Genomic DNA, 19048 nt, shown 5'->3' with positions numbered 1-19048 from the left:
CCTAAGCCTGAAAAGCCTCTAGCTGAAAGGGTCGCTTTTGCCGAAAATCTTTAGTTCCTGTCTCCTCATGCCTTATATACCTTTCTCTGCCCAGCCATCACTTCCTGGGATTAAAGGCGTGTGTGCTTTCCAGTACTGGGATTAAAGGTGTGTGCCACCCCTGCCTGGCTCTGTTTTCTCTCCTAGACTGAGTCAGTCTCATGTAGTCCAGGGTGGCCTTGAACTCAAAGAGATACAGACAGATCTCCGCCTCCCGAGTTGCTAGGATTACAGGTGTGTGCCACCACTGCCTGGCCTCTATGTTTAATCTAGTGGCTTGTTCTGTTCTCTGATCTTCAGGCAAATTTTATTAGGGTACACAATATATCACCACAGACTTTGATTGCTGGACTTAAATACTTTGATAACTGAACCTCGGAGGCCAGCCTCAGGAGGAGGAAGTGGCCAAATAAGGGAATAGATGTTGGTGGCTAGCTATTGGAATGTAATCCAATGGTTTTTTATCAAGGCAGAGGGCATGGAGGAGAAGGGCAAGGCCTGCCAGAGCCACGTTTGCCATGCTCCGGCTGGCTAGAGTCCCTTCATGTTCTGTTTTCCCTGGCACCAAATATAATATCAATGTTATGGAATACTGTAAAATTAAATAACTGAATACTTTTTCTTTAGCATTAAATACTATTCTGTGAGAGTGGGCTGCACATCCAGACTTGACAGAATGAGTCCCAAGGGTAAGCACCATGAAGCTGTTCATGGACACAGTGAGGCAAAGCAGCATGGGAACCGGTGTGTGGGAACCCTGTGAGTGGACAGCGCTTTCGGAACAGCAGTGCAGAAGACCCCTGATGACCAGGGTAGGACCAGATCATGAGAGTCCTTCAAAGGCGACAGGTGGGTTCCACTGTCTCCTTGTTAATTTTACTCTCCTAATTTTAAAAAGACTATAATTAATTTTAAACCACAAATAAAGAGCTAGGAATGAATGCAGCTCAGTGGTAAGAGACCTTGCCTGTCATGACAGGACCTTGGGATATTGAAAAGAATAATAATAACTTTAAGTCACAAGAAAGTCTGCACCCCACTCAAACCATTCATGTTTAAACGTCGCACAGCCGACCGCCAGGGATTTAAAACACATGGCTTCTGTCAAGTTAATGCTTTGGAACATTCAAATGTTATTTTAGACACAGTATTGCCACCCAGGGAGCGTAACTTCTGGGTGTGACTATGCCAAATCTAATCTGGACTCTCCCTGATGATGGTGTTAGACTTGCTGGCTCTTTTGAACCTCGAGAGCACCTATTTTTTTTCCCCCTCAGCAAGAAATAGAGTAATGGGGCCAGGTGGTGGTGGCGCACACCTTTTGTCCCAGCACTCGGGAGGCAGAGGCAGGTGGATCTCTGTGAGTTCAAGGCCAGCCTGGTCTACAGAGTGAGACAGGCACCAAAACTACACAGAGAAACCCTGTCTCAAAAAAACAAACAAAAAAAGAAAAAAGAAAGGAAATAAAGTAATGGATCACTCACTCAGCAGCTAAGAGTCCCTGCTGTTCTTGAAATAGGCCAGAGTTTGGTTCCCCATACCCATGTTGAGCAGTTCACAACCACTTGTAACTCTGTGTCTCGGGGATCCTACACATGTACACACACAGGCATACACACAAGTTAAAGACAAAACAAAACAAAAAAGAATGGGAGTAACTATGATAATGTAATATGCTGCCATTGTTTTGTTCCATAAATCAATAAGGAATTGAATTTCTCCTGAAAAGATAAAAATGAAATCAAATGGTTGATGTAAAAATATTGTTTACATCTTATATATATATATGCAAACTAACCACTGACATGATAAGAAAAGCTCATGAAGTTAGCCTCACTCAACTGCTCATCAAGGTAGAGTCTATTCTTCTCTAGTGACTGATGATTCTCTGAAGCTGAAAAATCCAGGAAGCAACATGGTGCCAAGCTCTGTTGGTTCTTGTGAGGATGTCAGCGAGAATTAGGCAGGAATGAGTAGAATAGAGTCAACAAAACTAGTGTTGCGGGAAAGGGGAGGTTTCACTTTGTGGGTTTCTCTTTCCAATATAAGTTTTGGCTCAGCATGACAGCCAGCCTTGCTGGGTGGCAGTTCTTGGGTTCTCTAGACTAGATCAAGTCCACCTTTCCAGAGTGCTCCTGTGGACCGCCCAGATCACAATGCCACCTGCACGTCAGTCTGGCATTCAGAGGGCTGGGGAGAGAACTCAGTTGGCAGAGTGGTTGCCAAGCAGCTTTACCCACCAGCTCATTTGTTCTTTTCTCAGTACCTAAGAGAGTCCACAAGTTCTTCAAGGACACAGCACCCCTACTTTCCATAACAGGCTTGGCCCATGAGAGGTCCCTAGTAAATAGTAAGCAATGTGTGAATAGAGTAGTTCTGGAAATCTAAGGCTGTCTGCCAGGAGAAATTCAGAAAACATACAACAACAACAAAAATCCAACACTGAATTGTAAGCTCATAAAGGCAGATACTAAGCCTCTTTGAAGAGTCTGGCAAAATGATGAATAAATATTAGAGTGAGCTAGCCAAGAGTTCTTCTAGTTGGGGGTATAGGACTATTAGGTTTAAAATGTATGTATTGCCAGGTATGAGGTCTCAGGCCTATAATCCTAGAATTTGAGAGACTAAGGCAGAAGGATCACAACAACACCCACTGAGTTACTTAATAATTCTCAGTCCCAAAGAAAACCCAAAAAGAGGAAGGGGCAGAAAGGAGAACAGGAGGGAGGAGGGAATTGGGGGGAAGTCTGTTATGCAGAGTTTGGCTTCCCAAGTATCAGAGGAGGTCATGCTGTGGCAGCAGAGGGGTTGATGTGTGTGTAGGGGCAGTTCATCTCAAGCCTGTCCACAGAATAGCATCTACCCAGGGTGCTTTCCAAAGCCTTGGTTCTTGGGGCTGCAGAGCTGGCCCAGTTATTAAGAACAATTGTTGTTGTTACAAGGGACCTGGATTTGATTCTCAGCACCCACATGGAGGCTCACCTCCTCCTCGGGCACTAGGTATAGATGTGGTGGACAGACGTATGTGCAGGCAGGCAAAACACTCAAACAAATAAATAATAAAAATAAATCTAAAAGAAAAAAATTTTAATTTAAAAACCGTGGTTCTCTATCCACATCCCCAGACCAGTTAAGCCAGATTCTCTGTAGGTGACATTAACGGGCAGCCAGCGCAGGGCACGGTGAAGCCGCTAAATCAGGAGAGTGCGCAAGCAAACAGCCGCTTCACTTTGCTTTAGTCTAAGTTCTAGGGCTACTGGCAGAGGAGACTCAATGCTCTTCCTCTCCAGCCACCTTCTTTCAGAGTAATCATGAAAGAGCACCCCTCCACAACGCTCCAGTAGAATTGGGTGGAAATGTGTAGTATGTTGCCCTCTAATGTAGAACAGATGAGCCATATGGGAGCCCTCGATGAGTAGCTACAGTGAGTGAAAGTTTCGATGTTTAGTTCTATGGAAGTTTGTCTCATAACGGAGAGCACAGCTCACTAATCAGCAATGACTAAATAATACATAGTTGCAGAAGCAACTTCCCTACCTGTTACTTCGAGAACAGTTCCCAAACGTCTTCTTGTCTAGATCAAGGAGAACTGGGGCAACAGATCCAGCTGGAATTTTCACTGGAATTTGTGCGGTGTGAACTTTGAACAGATACAGCTGAGGAACGGACCAACAAGTAAGGGACATTGATCCCTAGAGTCCGATGTAGTGAGAGCTTCGTGGACCGTTCCTCATCCATAAGGTGGCCTGATGCCCTGGAGTCTTTTTTACCGTTCAGAATGAACAGGGACTTTAAAATCTAAGGTATTCTGACAATAAAATGTCATTAGGTAGTTGGTATAAAATACGTTTTGATCACCAATGCTGCAGAAAATGGACAGTGTCAGCAGAGCTAGTGTGTGTCAGGATTGAGAGTGATGACTGATGGCCGCTTTATTTTCAGATCGCCACTTCACTCTTTAGAACAGCCTGAACCTCCAAGATCACCCTCTTGTTGCTGACATTCCAACTTGCTCTGCCGAGATAAGATCCTTACAGTACCTTCTGGTGTGGTGTAAACGCAATTAAACGACATTTGTGCTCTGGGTGTGTGAAAGGGGTGATTTTTTAGGCGTCCTCTGATTTGCAAAGCTATTCTGTATGGTCTTGTAGAAGAAGAAAAAAAACATACTTCGATACATCACTTCCACTGTCGAGCAGGGACATTTAATTTAGGAAATAGAGATATGTTGCTTTAATGGTTTTAACATTGAAATCATCAATTCAGGCTGAAGAGATAGTTCAGTCAGTAAAGGCTTTGCCGTGTAAGCACAAGGACCTGACTTGACTCCCTAGAACGCACAGAAAAAAGGCCAGGCATGGGAGTGAATGATTGTAAGCCCAGCACCGGGGGGCAGGGAAAGTCTCTGAAGGTCCCAGCCAGCCGTGCTGGCCTAACAGGTAAACCTCAGGCCAATAAGAAACCCTATGTCAAAGGAAGGGACACCCAAGGTTGCTGTCTGGCCTCTGATGCACACATGTGGGTGTGTGCCTTAGCTCACATGAACATGAGACATACACACACATGCACATAGATCCTTTTATTTAAAAAAAAAAAAAAAAGCACAGAGGGCTGGTCAGATGCCTTGGGAATAAAGGCATTTGCTGCATAAGCCTGGAGACCTGAGTTCAATCCTCAGAACCCACATAAAGGTGGAAAGAGAGAACCAACTCCACAATGTTGACCCTTGACCTCTGTATTCATGACATGGCACACCAGCACCAACACATATCAGGCAAGCACACACACACACACACACACACACACACACACACACACCAAACAGAAGTGCAATTTTAAAAGAAACGTATTCCAGAGACCACAGCTATTACTTCTGTAACAGCTCTTAGGGCCAGCAGATCTGCAAGGAAAGCGCACTAGCTGTCATCAAGCGTTCCCAGACTCAATCTTTTTCTACGATAATTCCACTAATGAATGTCAAGTTTAACTCGTGCTAACTAAAGAGATAGTTATCTGATTGATACTAGCTAAGAGGAACATTAAAAAGAGTAACCAGGGCTGGAGAGATGGCTCAGCAGTTAGGAGCACTTGCTGCTCTTCCAGAGAACCTGGGTTCAATTCCCAGCATGACAGCTCACAACTATCTGTAACTCCAGTGCAAGGAGATCTGATTCCTCATCTGGTCTCAAAGGGCACCAGGCACACACGGTACACAGACATGTATGCAGGCAAAACACTCATACACAAAAAAAAATGAAATAAAAGAAAAAATGTTAAAGTGATAAACAGAGAGAAACCTTGTGAATACCTATACCACGCAGTGTCTTTGTGTTGACTGGTTTATCTCTTTCAACTCTAGGTGAGCATCATCACTATCTAAAACTGTGTTCTCTTGTCTAGTGTTGTTTCACTTTTATTTTTTGAGACAACATCTCACTGTATATTGGAGGCTGTCTGTGGATGGTGCTGCATCAGCTCCTCAAGTTCTAGAATCACAGGGATGTCTCCCTATACCAGGCATCTTTGAAGGTTTGCTAAGAGACAACAACTTCAGTGAAAAAACAACAACACCATTTTAAGTCTCTACATTTAGGCTTAATTCTTTCACACATCATTATAGGAGCTTAATATGTAATATACAAACACTGAAACCCCTGTTACCTGATTCAAAATAGTTCATCATGTATTCGGTGCCTCTCAGTGGAACACAGATGAGTTTTAAAGCAAAATATACATGTGTATTCCATCAGTATCTTAATTTCATCTTGGAAAATGTCAGGCCTGGGTAAAGGATGACATTTTATTCCTCTTTATCCACCTTCCTGCTATACATGTCTTTAACTACGCTGGATTTCAAGGTATGACTAAGAACACATATATATGAAGTACAAGTCTGTGCTCTGCATGGCATTTCCTTCACCACATGATACCTGACAGATGATGCTCCAGCATCTGCTTTAGCATCTAACCAGAGACCTCATGTTCTTGGTGCTAAGAACTCTCTCACTCCAGAAGTGAGTGCTAAGACTGAGTCAAGCTCTGTACTCTTATATGTTAGACTTACTGATGAAGCTACAATGAAAATGTAGATTTTATATTCAATAATGTAGAGCCTTGGCTCAGCACCTGGCACATCATCCATATCATACTAGAATTGTCGACTGTGGGCTCTATGGTCATGAGGGTTAGGGCAATGTACTTCATATACTTGCAGAAGGCATTGCTGTTACTCAGTGGGATCATTAAGGAACATTCTACTTAGACACAGGAGAGAAAACTCAGGAAGCCCTGGCATCAATACTTTTTGCTTGATTGAGAACAACTACTATAACTTAACAGTACACTGATTGAAAAATCAAATTACTCCACAAAATGATATATTCAAGACAAAAAAAACCCTATACAAACAGTGAACTCTTTCTTTGTGGAAAACCAATAAACAAGGTGTCTTAGTTAAGGTTTCTATTGCTGTGAAGAGACACCATGACCATGGCATTTCTTATAAAGAAAAACATTTAATTGGGGTGGCTTGCTTACAGTTTCAGAGGTTCGGTCCATTATCATCATGGTGGGACATGGTGGTGTGCAGGCAGACATGGTGCTGGAGAAGGAGCTGAGAGTCCTACATCTTGCAGGCAACAGGAAACGGTCTTGAGCATAGGAAACCTCAAAGCCCACCTCACAGTAACACACTTCCTCCAACAAGGCCACACCTACTCCAACAAAGGAACCCTTCCTAATAGTGCCACTCCCTTTGGGGGCCATTTTCTTTCAAACTACCACACAAGGATGCAAACATTTTCTGTGGGCCATGTGCTGTGATGGACAAATTGGTCAAGGGTGGAGGTAGCCGAGGGGAGTGAAGGAGCACTATTGGAGAAGACAGTAGTGGGCACGTGGGAAATCTTTGTGCCGAGGCACTAGCCTAGCTCTACTTTTACTGAATACATGTTGGCTTTCCCAGGTTCACCACTGCACTGCCAAGCTGGGCTAGACCTTTGCAGTGTGGGAAACGAATTACAGGAGAAGGCTGAAGCAGCTGAGTTTAAAGGCTGTGAATAAACTTCGTAACTACGGCTGCAAGGAACAATGGGGAAACTGAGGGCACACTGTGAAGATCACTAGGCATCTTTGGTGAAGACCTGGGGTACATAAAGAGCAAGATGAACAAGGCTAGCCAAGCAGCAGCTCGAAGTCAAAGCGAACTTCTTCCCTGGCTAGGGAGGGTGAACACAGGGTGGTCTGAAGTAGAGGAAAAGGGTTACATTCCATACAGAGCAGACAGCTACAAGAAAGAGCCCGAACGGGGATATATGCTGTGCTCGAATGTGGGGAGTTATTTAGAAACTGGGCTCTGGACTCCTGGCAATTGTTTGCTTTTAGAATTTTCATCACCAATATAGAGAACCCTTATTGCACACCGGTTCTGGATAAAGGGAGAAAATGTCAGAGCATAGAGTTATGCTATCAGGCAGTTGCTCAAAATTTTGGAAGGTACCGACTTAATGGGAACAGTCTTGAAAGAAATAAATCAAGGAGCTCCTAAGGGTCCCTCCCATGACTGAGTCCAGTGCTTGACAAAGAAGGATTAGGTTTGCATTGGTTTTGAGAAAGGACATCAGAAAAGTGCTGGACTGGGAAGGTCAGTCCCTTATTTCCTAAGGGAGACAGTGGTAAAAACAAACATAAACAGACTAAAAAGAACTTCCCATGAGCTCTGGAAACTAGTCCAAGATCTGCAATGACCAGGTAAGTGTGCAGTCAAGAAAGGACCCGTGAGAGGTAGGTTACCCATGTCTAGTGCGCCCCAACCCAGAACAAACAGGTGGTACTGAAGAAAGAAGGTGAAGGTATGAGAGGACATAGTGGAGAGATCCAGGGAGAGTTGGAGAGAGCATGGGGAGAGGAGGGGTGCAATATGCTCAAAATACATTGTATGCAAATGCAAAATTCTCAAAGAGTACATAGGAAGATGTTTTATTTTAAAAGGAAAAGATGATGTTCAAGGTATCGGGGAAGTCCATGCCACTTTTGCATTACCTTCCATCACTGAGGCCTGGGGTGTGCAGGAGTGAGTGTCCCAAGTGCTAGCTCCTGTCTCAGGCTGCAAATGGGTCCAAAAATATTTGGAACGTTCAACGTGTTGAGGGCTTCCAGCGGAACTGACTTCCACCCTCTCTAACCCGAAACTGTGGGGTCTCAGCTAAGTGAAGACATAAAGGCAGCAGTGTCTGTCAGGGACCCCAGAGAAGAAAGAGGAGCTCACTTGTGACATCCAGAGAGGAAATTACAGCCATAGGGATGGTGCAGAACATGGAAGGTCCCAAAGCGGCTGGAGCCAGACACTGTGAGAGCTTAACCAGGAAGTGTATGCCAGGGAAATTCAAGAGCAGGTGAGTGCACAGGGAGCCATCGCATTCCTACAAGAGACCTGGAAGGACCTTCGGCTTTCACAGCAGGCTAAGCTTAAAACACAAGTTTTTTTTTTTTTCTTTTGTTTTTTGTTTTGTTTTGTTTTGTTTTGTTTGGGGTTTTTATTGTTGTTGTTTGAGACAGGGTTTCTCTGTGTAGCCCTGTCTGTCCTGGAACTCACTCTGTAGACCAGGCTGGCCTAGAACTCAGATCTGCCTGCGTCTGAGTGTTGGGATTAAAGGCATGTTCCACCACCTGGTAAAACCCAAGATTTCACTACAGGATGTAAAGACTGGGAAAGGGTCTGCTTTCACACATGCCAATTAGGGGTTTGGTTTGGTTTGGTTTGGTTTGAGGTTTTTTTTTGTTTGTTTGTTTGTTTTACATGCATACATGTGTGCACTTGTACATGCATTTGTGTGTGTGCATGCACACATATGTATGTGTATACTTAAATGCACATGTATACACATGCAATTAGAGATCAGAGATCAACCTCAGGTGTCATTTTTCAGGCTCTATCCACCTTGTTTTGGGGGACAGAGTCTCTCATGGACTTGACCAAGTAGGCAAGTTGAACAATGAGCCTCAAGGATCTGCCTATTTCTTCCTCTCTGGTGCTGAAATTACAGAGTACAGGCACACGCCACCATATCCAGCTTTCTTTACTATGTGAGTTCTGGGGAGCAAACACAAGGCAAGCATTTGACCAGGTGAGCTATCTCCCAGCCCCAAATAACTGATTTCCAGGTGAAGACCACAAGGCATGCACATAAAAAGGGAGTTGGGGCGGGGGGCAAATATTCCGCTCAAACGAATGAAATTAATCCCTGGAACTCTTCCCCCAAAAAAAACATTGGCATCAACATCACTAGATACTTTAAAACTGCTGCTCAAGCTGGGCAGTGGTGGCGCATGCCTTTAATCCCAGCACTTGGGAGGCAGAGGCAGGAGGATCTCCGTGAGTTCGAGGCCAGCCTGGGCTACAGAGTGAGTTCCAGAGAAGGTGCAAAGCTAAACAGAGAAACCTTGTCTCGAAACCGCCCTCCAAAACAAACAAACAGAACTGCTGCTCAAATATCATCAAAGGCTGGAGCCTAACAACCCATGGAAGGCAGGAAAATGGCCTGGGAGCCAAGTGAGACTAGCAAGGAGAAGAGACAAATTGTGAAAAACAGTGAGATTCTGGAAGATGGAGGAGTGGCAGGCACCACAAATCCTTCTCCCCACTAGAGGGCAGTCGTCCCAGTATGTAATGGAGAAAGCTTGTCACTTCCAGGGCGGCACCGGCAGGAGAAACAGTGACTTCAGCTCTTCCCAACCGCCAACCCCCAGCCCAGGGGCAGGAAGCAGCACCCATGCTCCTACACAGCCGCACACAACTTAGGGGGCCCAGGAGGCCGGTACGGACCCTGTTCTCCACTACTGGGGGTCTATGCTAGGATGGCTGCTCGCTGCTTCTGATCTTGTAGGTACGACCTGAAGTTCACCCCTCAGGCTATTTCCCACCACAGAAACAGTCTACACAATCAAAACACAAAACAACCCAAACCAACATCTGCAGCAGGAAGCGGCTGAGGTCACCACTTAAACATTATGAAGTTTCAATGCCATTCTCCAATTAAAAAAAAAAAATCTAAAGGTTAAAAAGAAATAGGAGTTGAGGAAGGCTTGGCAGATGACTTAGTGGGTAAGTCATAAGGATCTGAGTTCAGATTCTATGTTAAAAAGCTAGGCAGTATCTTGCTTGGGGCATGGGGGTAGAAGGATTTGCTGGGAGGCTGTACACCAGGCTATCTATAAAAACAATGACCTGTGGCAGACCTTGTCTCGAGGAAATAAGGCCAATATCATCCTCTAGCCTCCTCACGAGTACCAGTATGCACACCTGCACACATATGTTCAAAAGCACACACCACACACACACACACACACACACACACACACACACATACACACGAAAGGACACATGAGTATGTAGCCCAGTTAAGGGAACAATTTAAAAACACACAGCTGGTGAACCTGATAAACACAGAGGTTAAAACAACTGTTTTCAAGGAGTTCAAAAGACCAGAGGAAAATGTGGAGCAGGTCAAGGGAAATGGGAATGGGAAAAGGGAAAAGAGCTGTCAATGAAGGAAAAGAAAATACTTAAATGGAAGCAAAAGAACTAAGCCGGAAAGTGGGACAAGTGAACTGAAAATTCGCTAGACAGTCAGAAGCAGATCGGAACAAGAGAGGAATAAAGCTCATCAATAAAGTGCTAAAATCAATCATTCAGGGGAGAAAGGGGCCGTATCAAGTGAGAGGAAGATGGACATTGCAGACATCCCAGGAAGAGATCAGAGGAGAAAGACCAAAGGAACGGTGACCGAAAACATCTCAGACTTCACGAAAGACATAAACTATAAGCCTCGTGAACTATATTCAGGACGAATTTAGAGAAACCCACATCGAAACATAATCAAACTGTCAAAAACCAAAAGTTGTGACAGAGTCGAGACGCGGGTAAATCATTACCAATTATCCTCAGCAAGATTTCCCAACAGGGGGCTGGAGAGATGGCTCAGAGGTTAAGAGCACTGGCTGCTCTTCCAGAGGACCCAGGTTCAACTTCTAGAACCTACACGGTGACTCACAACCATTTGCAACTACAGTCCCAGGAGACCCAATACCCTTTTCTGCCCTACATAAGCACTGCATCCATGTGGTACACAGACATACATCCAGGCAAAACATGCATAGACATAAATTTCTTTTTTAAAGGAAAAAATTATTTTAATTGTTAGTATATATTTTGGGAGTATGACTTAAAGATGCATTTTCTGAGGCTAGTAACTGAAAAGGAGTGAGGACAGAGCTGTCTAGGAGCACAGTTTGCAGTCTAACTAGTATAGACTCTGAAACTCAGAATAATGTTAGGATGTTCAAAGAAACCTCTATTGTAGCCACAAAGAAAACAGCTAAATAATACAAAATAATAAGAAGCAAAAGGAAATCAAATAAATAGAGGAGAAGGCATTAAGCCAGAAAATAAGGAGCCAGAAGCCACAAGACATATAGAAAACAAATAGCAAAAGCAAAACCTCAGTTATGTTGTCAGTAGTTCCTTTAAATGTAAATGGATTAAACTCTCCAAACAAAAGACAAAGATGGGGCTGGAGAGATGGCTCAGAGGTTAAGAGCACTGCTTGTTCTTCCAAAGGTCCTGAGTTCAATTCCCAGCAACCACATGGTGGCTCACAACCATCTGTAATGAGATCTGGTGCCCTCTTCTGGCTTGCAGGGATATGTGCAGACAGAACACTGTATACATAATAAATAAATAAATCTTTAAAAAAAAAAAAAAAGACAAAGATTATCAGAATAGAATAAAAAGGTGCAGGGGCCGGGCGGTGGTGGCACACATCTTTAATCTCAGCACTCGAGAGGCAGAGGCAGATGGATCTCTGTGAATTCGAGGCCAGTCTAGTCTACAGAGCAAGTGCAAGTGCCAGGACAACTAAGCTACACAGAGAAACCTGTTTCAAAAAACAAACAACAACAACAACAACAAAAAAGGTGCAGGGATTGAATTCGATTCCTTAAGAGGTACACTTTAAATTCCAAGACAAATGGTCTAAAATTCAAGTAGGAAACAAAGGAAAGCAGATGGCTGAACTAGGCCCAAATAAAATGCACTTTCAATCAAACAGTTTGCAAGCAACCATATTAATCAAAAACCAATAAAGCAAGATTATATAGCAAGTATAAACATTATATACTAAATCATAAACCATCAAAACATGAAGCAAGGAGATGGCTCAGTCAGCAGAGTGCATGCCATACAGGCATGAAGATTTAGTCAGACTCCCAGCACCCCATAAAAGGCAGACATATTGGTGCAAGTCTACAATCCAAGTGCAGAGGAGGCTCAGACAGGAGAATTCCTGGGGCTTGCTGGCCTGCTTATCTATCCCAATTGGTGAGCTAAGATTCAGTGAGTATAATACTGTCTTAAAAAAAAAAATGTATAGTCTGGCAAGACATCTCATTAAGTAAAGCTGCTTGCTTGCCTGGGTTTGATCCCTAGAATCCACATGGTGGAAAGGGAGAACCACCTCCTTCAAGTTGTTCTCTTCCTTCCATATGTGGGCTGTGGTACATGCATGTGTACACAGAGAATAAATAAATTCAATCAATAAATGGAGAAGTACTGAAGATTAGCAGTGATATACACATGCACACACAAACACATGTACATACAAAGTGGAAGGGGTAAGAGTTACACAGAGACAGCTAGAGATATCAATACTACACAACAATGATAGGACTGTAAGGCTTGCAAGTAAGGAAATGCAAGACTGAAACACACACACACACACACACACACACACACACACACACACACACACACCAGTGAGGTCCAACAGGTAAAAGGTAAACGCCAGTCACTCCATTGCATTCTCCTTCTCCCTGGGTAGACATGGGAAATCTCAGGGATAGAACATACGTTAGTGTATAAGTTCAGAATCAGCAGATTTTGAAAGGCAGCTAGCATGCACAAATCTTTTCCTGGGATGGCAAGATGGCTTAGCAGATAAAGGCACTCGCTATCAAACCCATCAATCTAAACTCAGCCCCCAAGATCTGTATCCTAGAGGAGAGAACCAGTCTCTTAAATACATTATATACATGGATGACAATATCATAATGAGACCCGTTATATATTATATAATTAACATATGACACTCCTAAAACTGATGGTTCTTGGACAACGCTGACAAACCTTTAGATAGACTTGCAAATTCGTACACTCAGTGGGCATCACCACCAGTTCTACAGAAACAAAAGAGAGTCTTATGAACGTTGTATGTCAACAGATTGGAGAACTTCGATGAACCAATTGCTAGAAATGCAGTTACCAATACTGAATCACAAATACATACTCTTAACAGAACTACAGACCAATGAGGTTGGATCTGTTATCAGAAACCTCCCAACAATGAAAACGCTAATGACCTCATACAGAAATCACACATTCAAGGAAGAACTAACGCCAGTCCTTTTCAAACTATTCCAAAAACTTGACTTTTCAAGGAGCATTCTCATGCAGTTCTTAAAGCCTTCATTGTCTCAATAACTTGGAATAATGTGTGAGAATCCCAAGCAGTATTGTAGTTTTCTACATCACGACACAGTAGACTTATGCCACGAGTACATCTCCGGTATAGCATATTACAATCAACTGATACAGTAGACCACATTAACAGAACTAAGGAAATAAACAGCAGGATTCTCTCAATTGAGGTCGGAAAAGTTTGACAAAATTCAACACCTTCCTACGACCAAAACAGCAAAGTCGGAACAAGGGAAACCGCTACAGCATCAGGTGATGTATGAAAAGTCCACAGCTAACAAGCTCAGTAGGGAAAGAGGAACACTTTCCTCTCATACCAGGACAAGGGAAGGAAAGCCACTCTGTCACATCTACCACCTCTTGCCATAAGTCCTGGCCACAGGAAGTGGGTTATAAAGAAAGGCCTTCAGTACACTGGGTGCGGCAATAAATAAAAGCACAAAAGGAAAGTCGTAAGTTGGCCTTCAACAAAACTGAAAGTGCCTTTGCTTGGAAGGAGGCCAGTAGCGTAGTGAGGAGGCAACCCACAGGAAGACCGTAGAAGGGACGGAAATACTCATGGTCCTATACCTGACAGTACAGCGTAAACACGCCGAAGGCACAGTAATGCCACTTCCATGGGGATCTGGCGCCCTCTCCTGGCTTCTTTGGGTATCAGGCACACTTACATTCAGGGAAAACACTCATACACATAAAATAAAATCTTTTTTTTTTTTTTAAAGAAAAAAAAAGTTGGCAACAGACTTTAATAGACATTGCTTTAATCCAATAGGGGGGATAGTTTTATGTGGCATACTAGACTGGAGAGATCCAATTTGATTTTTTGCATCCTGCTTTTCTCAGCCCCATCTACCGAACATTGCCACCATCGTTTATTAACAGCGAACTTCCTGCGGGCCGTTCTGAGTCTCTGACTGGCTCCTACCTTGACGTCCCATTCCTTTGTTGCTGAGCTGGAAAAGGCTCCTGGGCTCCACTCCCATTCCTGGCCACACACAAGATTATGCCTCCACCCCGGAGGAGCACCTCCTTATCGGGAGGACATCAGTGCCCACACAGCCTGCGCCTAAGACTCAATGTGTGTTCCTTCCTTGTGGATCCACTGTCCATCAGGAGCCCTAAAGCAAAGGCTCGGCTGCTGGAACCTCAGACTCCAGAGCCCGCAGTGGCCTCCTTCCTCCTCCACACAGGTACCTAGGCAAACTGCTCTGCATGAGCCGCTGGAGGCACGGGCTGACCTTGACGACTCTTGTGCCCTTGAAGCTGCCCTACTGTGTCCTTTCTCTAAGTGTTGTTCCATCCAGTGATCCACTGGCTACTTCAATATGGTGCCAATGTGTACCCCTGAAATCGGTCATCCGTTGGTGGTATTCTGCTCGATGTGTAATGGTACAGTTTGCATTGTGCCTTGTGCCCACGAGGGTGACCCATATCTTGCTTTATTTAAAAGTTAGTGTTATTTATTATTCTATAAGAGAATTAATGAACTAAGAGTACTGAGCTGATGTTCTAAAGAATCTAGAAATACTAAGTTATACAGAGTGGAACTGGGCCGAAGGAGTGCTGGAGGCTGAGTAGTACACTAGCCAGACTTCATACAAATCGTAAGGAAAGTTTGCTGCTCTAGCATAGACTGAAGTTTATGTTTGCTGAGAATATGTTTCTGTAAAGATTCATCCATGTAGACTGTGCTAGTTAGGCCCCACCCCAACATCAAAGAATACCCCTCCATCCAGGGGGAAGAAAGGGTAACAGCCACCGTTAAGTCCTGCTTCTCTATCAGGAAGAGCATAACTCTGCCAAGCAGAAAGGATGGCCCTGGGTAACGGCTGTCCCCAAATAACAACATTGCTCTACTTCAAAAATAATTACGACAATCTCTTTGTGTTGTGAATTGTCCCACTTCTTTCAGAGAGAGCTGTGATTGCATCTCTACGGTGTAAATCTCTCATTTGTCCAAAACGACCCAGCCTGCAATTTCTGTCTCTGTAGAACATGCTTAATTGCTCAAGCGGTAGCCTGGAGCTGGGACCCAAAAGGGTTTACAAATGACAGCATATGTGAAATGTTACAGGCCAAGATCGAGATAAACTGCAGATAATTTCTGTGTGGGGACAGTTTCTCTTTGAGCATTAGGCAGAACCTGATGAGTTATTAAAGAGTTTTCCCAAGTGTTTATGGAGTATTCGCATGGGGGGAGAAGGGCTTTACCTGCTTCCTCACTTCCATATAAAATCTTTACAGGGGTTACATTAAATTGCTTGACTAACTTGGGAGATAAAAGTCACCTTCATTAGTCGTTGCTGTTAGGTTTGAAGGAAGGGAGAAAAGGTGTAAGAGGAAGATACTGAGTTAAACTGTCCTTCCAGCCACAGATGAGTAGCCACAGCTGGCAGTATGGTAGGTCTTAAGAAAAGGATTCAGCCCTTCAGATAATGCAAGGTGTCAACTTCGAAGTTTCTAAGGGAAAGGGGAAGTCTTACACCATGAGGAAGCAGCCTTGGTTAATAAGTAACTTGTGCTGTGTAACAGGTAAAGGAGAGAGACATGTGACTCAGGCTATGTTACATGGTCACTCTTTGGGCATTGGAGTACAGCTCTGATAGTGTGTTACCTGCAAGATGGAACCATAGGCTGCCTTAGATCCCAGGGGAAGCTGTAAGTGTTCTCACGCTGCTTACGGAGGCTAAGGGTGAGGGGAGTGAGCGCTCTAACATCTCCAGCTCTCTTATGTAAAGACAAGCAGGAATCATTTTATAGAAAGGAGATGGGCCAAGGGATTAGTGAGCACCAAACTCAAGCCCCTAGCTGCTTACTGCAGGGTTGACTGTTCCTGAGTCAGAGGCTCCCTTCCACCATTCACAGTGGGTAGTCTGGTGGTCTTCAAGGCAGAAGACCTGAATCCCTGCATCATTGCCCACTTGCAGAACCACTCTGAGTTGGATTTATGGCATTTTGGAAGGATTTGGCTGCATGTGTTTATTGAAAAGAGGGTGTAGAGGGTACCCAGAAACATTGAAGACGGAATAGGTGTCATCAGGAGTGTCTGCAAGACTTTAATTTCATCAACTTCCTGGAGGATATGTTTGACATTTAAACTATTTCTGAGGTAGGCTCCAGGAGGCTATGGGAAAAGCATCACAGACTTTGTCACAAGGGTGTCCTAAGTGTCATTAAGGCTGATCCCAACTCAGTGATTACGTAAGGTTTGGAGTTCCTGCTAGGAAAGCAGATAGGCAGAAATCAGCAACAGGTTGTTACTCCAGTGGGTTTTTGTTGTTTTGACTCAGTATATAACCAGCCAGCCCAGCCTCCAACTCAGTTGTCACCCTCGTGCTGGGATTGCAGGTGTGTGCCACCATGCCTAGCAAACAGGCAAGTTTTTAATCTGTGGGCCACAGCCCCTTTTATTTTGTATATGAAAGGGAATTTATCTGTGTCCCAGATAAATATGACCTCATAAAATAAGTTTATTGTAGAGGGATAAGTCCTATTTGTAGTCAGTCAGTGAATGGACAATACTTTTTGATACTATCTCGTCTTTTTTTTTGTTTGTTTTGTTTGTTTTTTTTCTGGGCCAATATTTATGGATTGACAGAGAACAAAAAAAAAAACCTAGTGTTTTGTTTTTCCATAAATAGGTGTTTCTTTTGAAGTTCATTTTTGGATTATGTCTGTCGTGCTTGGCAGTCCAGCTAAGTAGAAACAGATAACCAGGAAGTATGAGTGGGATTTAAATGAGAAACAGTTTGATTGTCTAGGGCATAATGAGTGGGATTTTTTTAATAGCTGTAGTGTGAAAAGTAATAAAAGAATTAAATGAAGATTTCATTTTCTTCAAAAAAAATTTTATTTTGTTTTGCCTGCATGCATGTATATGCACTACATGTATGCCTGGTACCCACAGAGGTCAGAAGTGGGCATTGGATCCCCTGGAACTAGTTACTGGTGTTTTTTGTGAGGAACCATGTGGGTGCTGGAAACTGAACCTGGGTCCTCTGGTAGCCATCTCTGAAGCCCCTAAAGGAAGCTATTTTAGGGTGTTTATGACATTAAAAGATGGAGGAAGGCTCAGCTCAGGTGAGCACTGACATCCAGAAAACGACCTGAGCTGAAGGAAATCAGTGGGCTTTCATGCACGTGTCCAGGAGAAGAAGTGTTCTTAGGAAAAAGTATGACCCAAGAGAGCTTGTTGGTTAAGTGAGTCAAGGTGCTTGCCACATAAGCCTGGCACCCTGAGTTCAATCCCCGAACCCAAGAAAGGTAGGAGAGAAACAAATCCATAAAGTTGTCCTCTGCCTTCCACAGGTGTACCGTGACACATGTGTGCATGCACACACAGGTCATTATCTACTCATGAACAATAAACAAATTAATTGTAAAGGTTTTTTAATATGACGAAGAACCAGAGTCTCAGAGAATCCTGATAAGTACAACCTAGTTTTAGTTTTTCCTTTTCATTTCATCTTTGGTGAGGTATGACTGATGTGGTAGTTTGAGTGGTAGCCAATTGGCTCCCATAAGCTCATAGGGAGTGGCACTATTAGGAGGTGCAGCTTTGTTGGAGTGGGTATGGCACTGTTGGAGGAAGTGTGTTACTATGGAGGTGGGCTTTGTCTCATATATGCTCAAGCCAAGCTCAATGTCTCAGACCATTTCCTGTTGCCTGCAGGATCAAGATGTAGCTCCTTCTCCACTCTCAGCTCCTTCTCCGGCACCGTATCTGCTTGCACGCCACCATGTCCCACCTTGATGATAACGGACTAAACCTCTGAAACTGTAAGGGAGCCACCCAATTAAATGTTTTCCTTTATGAGAGATACCATGGTCATGGTGTCGCTTCACAGCAATAGAAACCCTAACTACATCAATTGGAAAAGAAAAAATGTACATGGTTAAGGTGCACTACAGGTAGATGATGTCCAGAGACACATTATCTCCAGACTACTACAATCAAGCTAACAGTCATCCCTCAGTTGACATTTCCTTTCCTGTTTCTAAGAACTGACTTCTGCTGCTGCTGACTAGAGCTGTAACCTAGTGAAGTGCCAGCGCTGCTTAGCCGTTTGCTCACCTGGGACGCTGCTCTGTTCGTTTCTAAGAGCTACAGCAGGCATTTCTTTTCTCTTTTCAAGCCTGCCGACTGCTGACGCTCATGTCTGGGAGCTCTGCTGTTTGGTGTACGTATTTACCATTGTTAAGTCCTCCTGATAAACCGGCCTATTTTCCCACTGTATGCTGTGCCTCTGGTTTGCCCTCAGAGCCCATCTTATCTAGTGTGAGCACGAGCTAGTCTTGTTTTCTATCCTTTTACTTTCACCTTTAGGTCTCCAGTGAACCTTGGAGAAGCACATACTGTTACAGACTGTGGTTTTAGTTTTATTCATCCCAACAACCTCTGCCTTTTAGGGAGTTACTGACAAAGTAACTACTGATTAGAAAACAATTCTGGCCAGGCGGTGGCGGCGCACGCCTTTA

At 43.8% G+C, this 19048-nt stretch overlaps 1 protein-coding gene across 18 annotated transcripts in view; it reads left to right on the top strand.

Annotated features, from left to right (window-relative positions):
* Nucleotides 1-4121, top strand: part of Ccdc7 (coiled-coil domain containing 7) — a 194331-nt gene extending 190210 nt beyond the window's left edge. For all 18 annotated transcript variants that reach the window (XM_042277896.2, XM_076572384.1, XM_076572376.1 and 15 more), the window contains 2 exons: nt 667-888; nt 3982-4121. The gene's annotated coding sequence lies outside the window, so the exon portion shown is untranslated. The remainder of the gene's footprint in view (nt 1-666; nt 889-3981) is intronic.
* The last annotated feature ends 14927 nt before the right edge of the window (nt 4122-19048 follow it).

The sequence above is a fragment of the Peromyscus maniculatus genome, chromosome 5, assembly GCF_049852395.1.
Source record: "Peromyscus maniculatus bairdii isolate BWxNUB_F1_BW_parent chromosome 5, HU_Pman_BW_mat_3.1, whole genome shotgun sequence".
NCBI classification, from domain to species: Eukaryota; Metazoa; Chordata; class Mammalia; order Rodentia; family Cricetidae; genus Peromyscus; species Peromyscus maniculatus.
The sequence above is the reverse complement of the archived record's forward strand: the minus strand, read 5'-3'. Positions and strand labels throughout refer to the sequence as shown.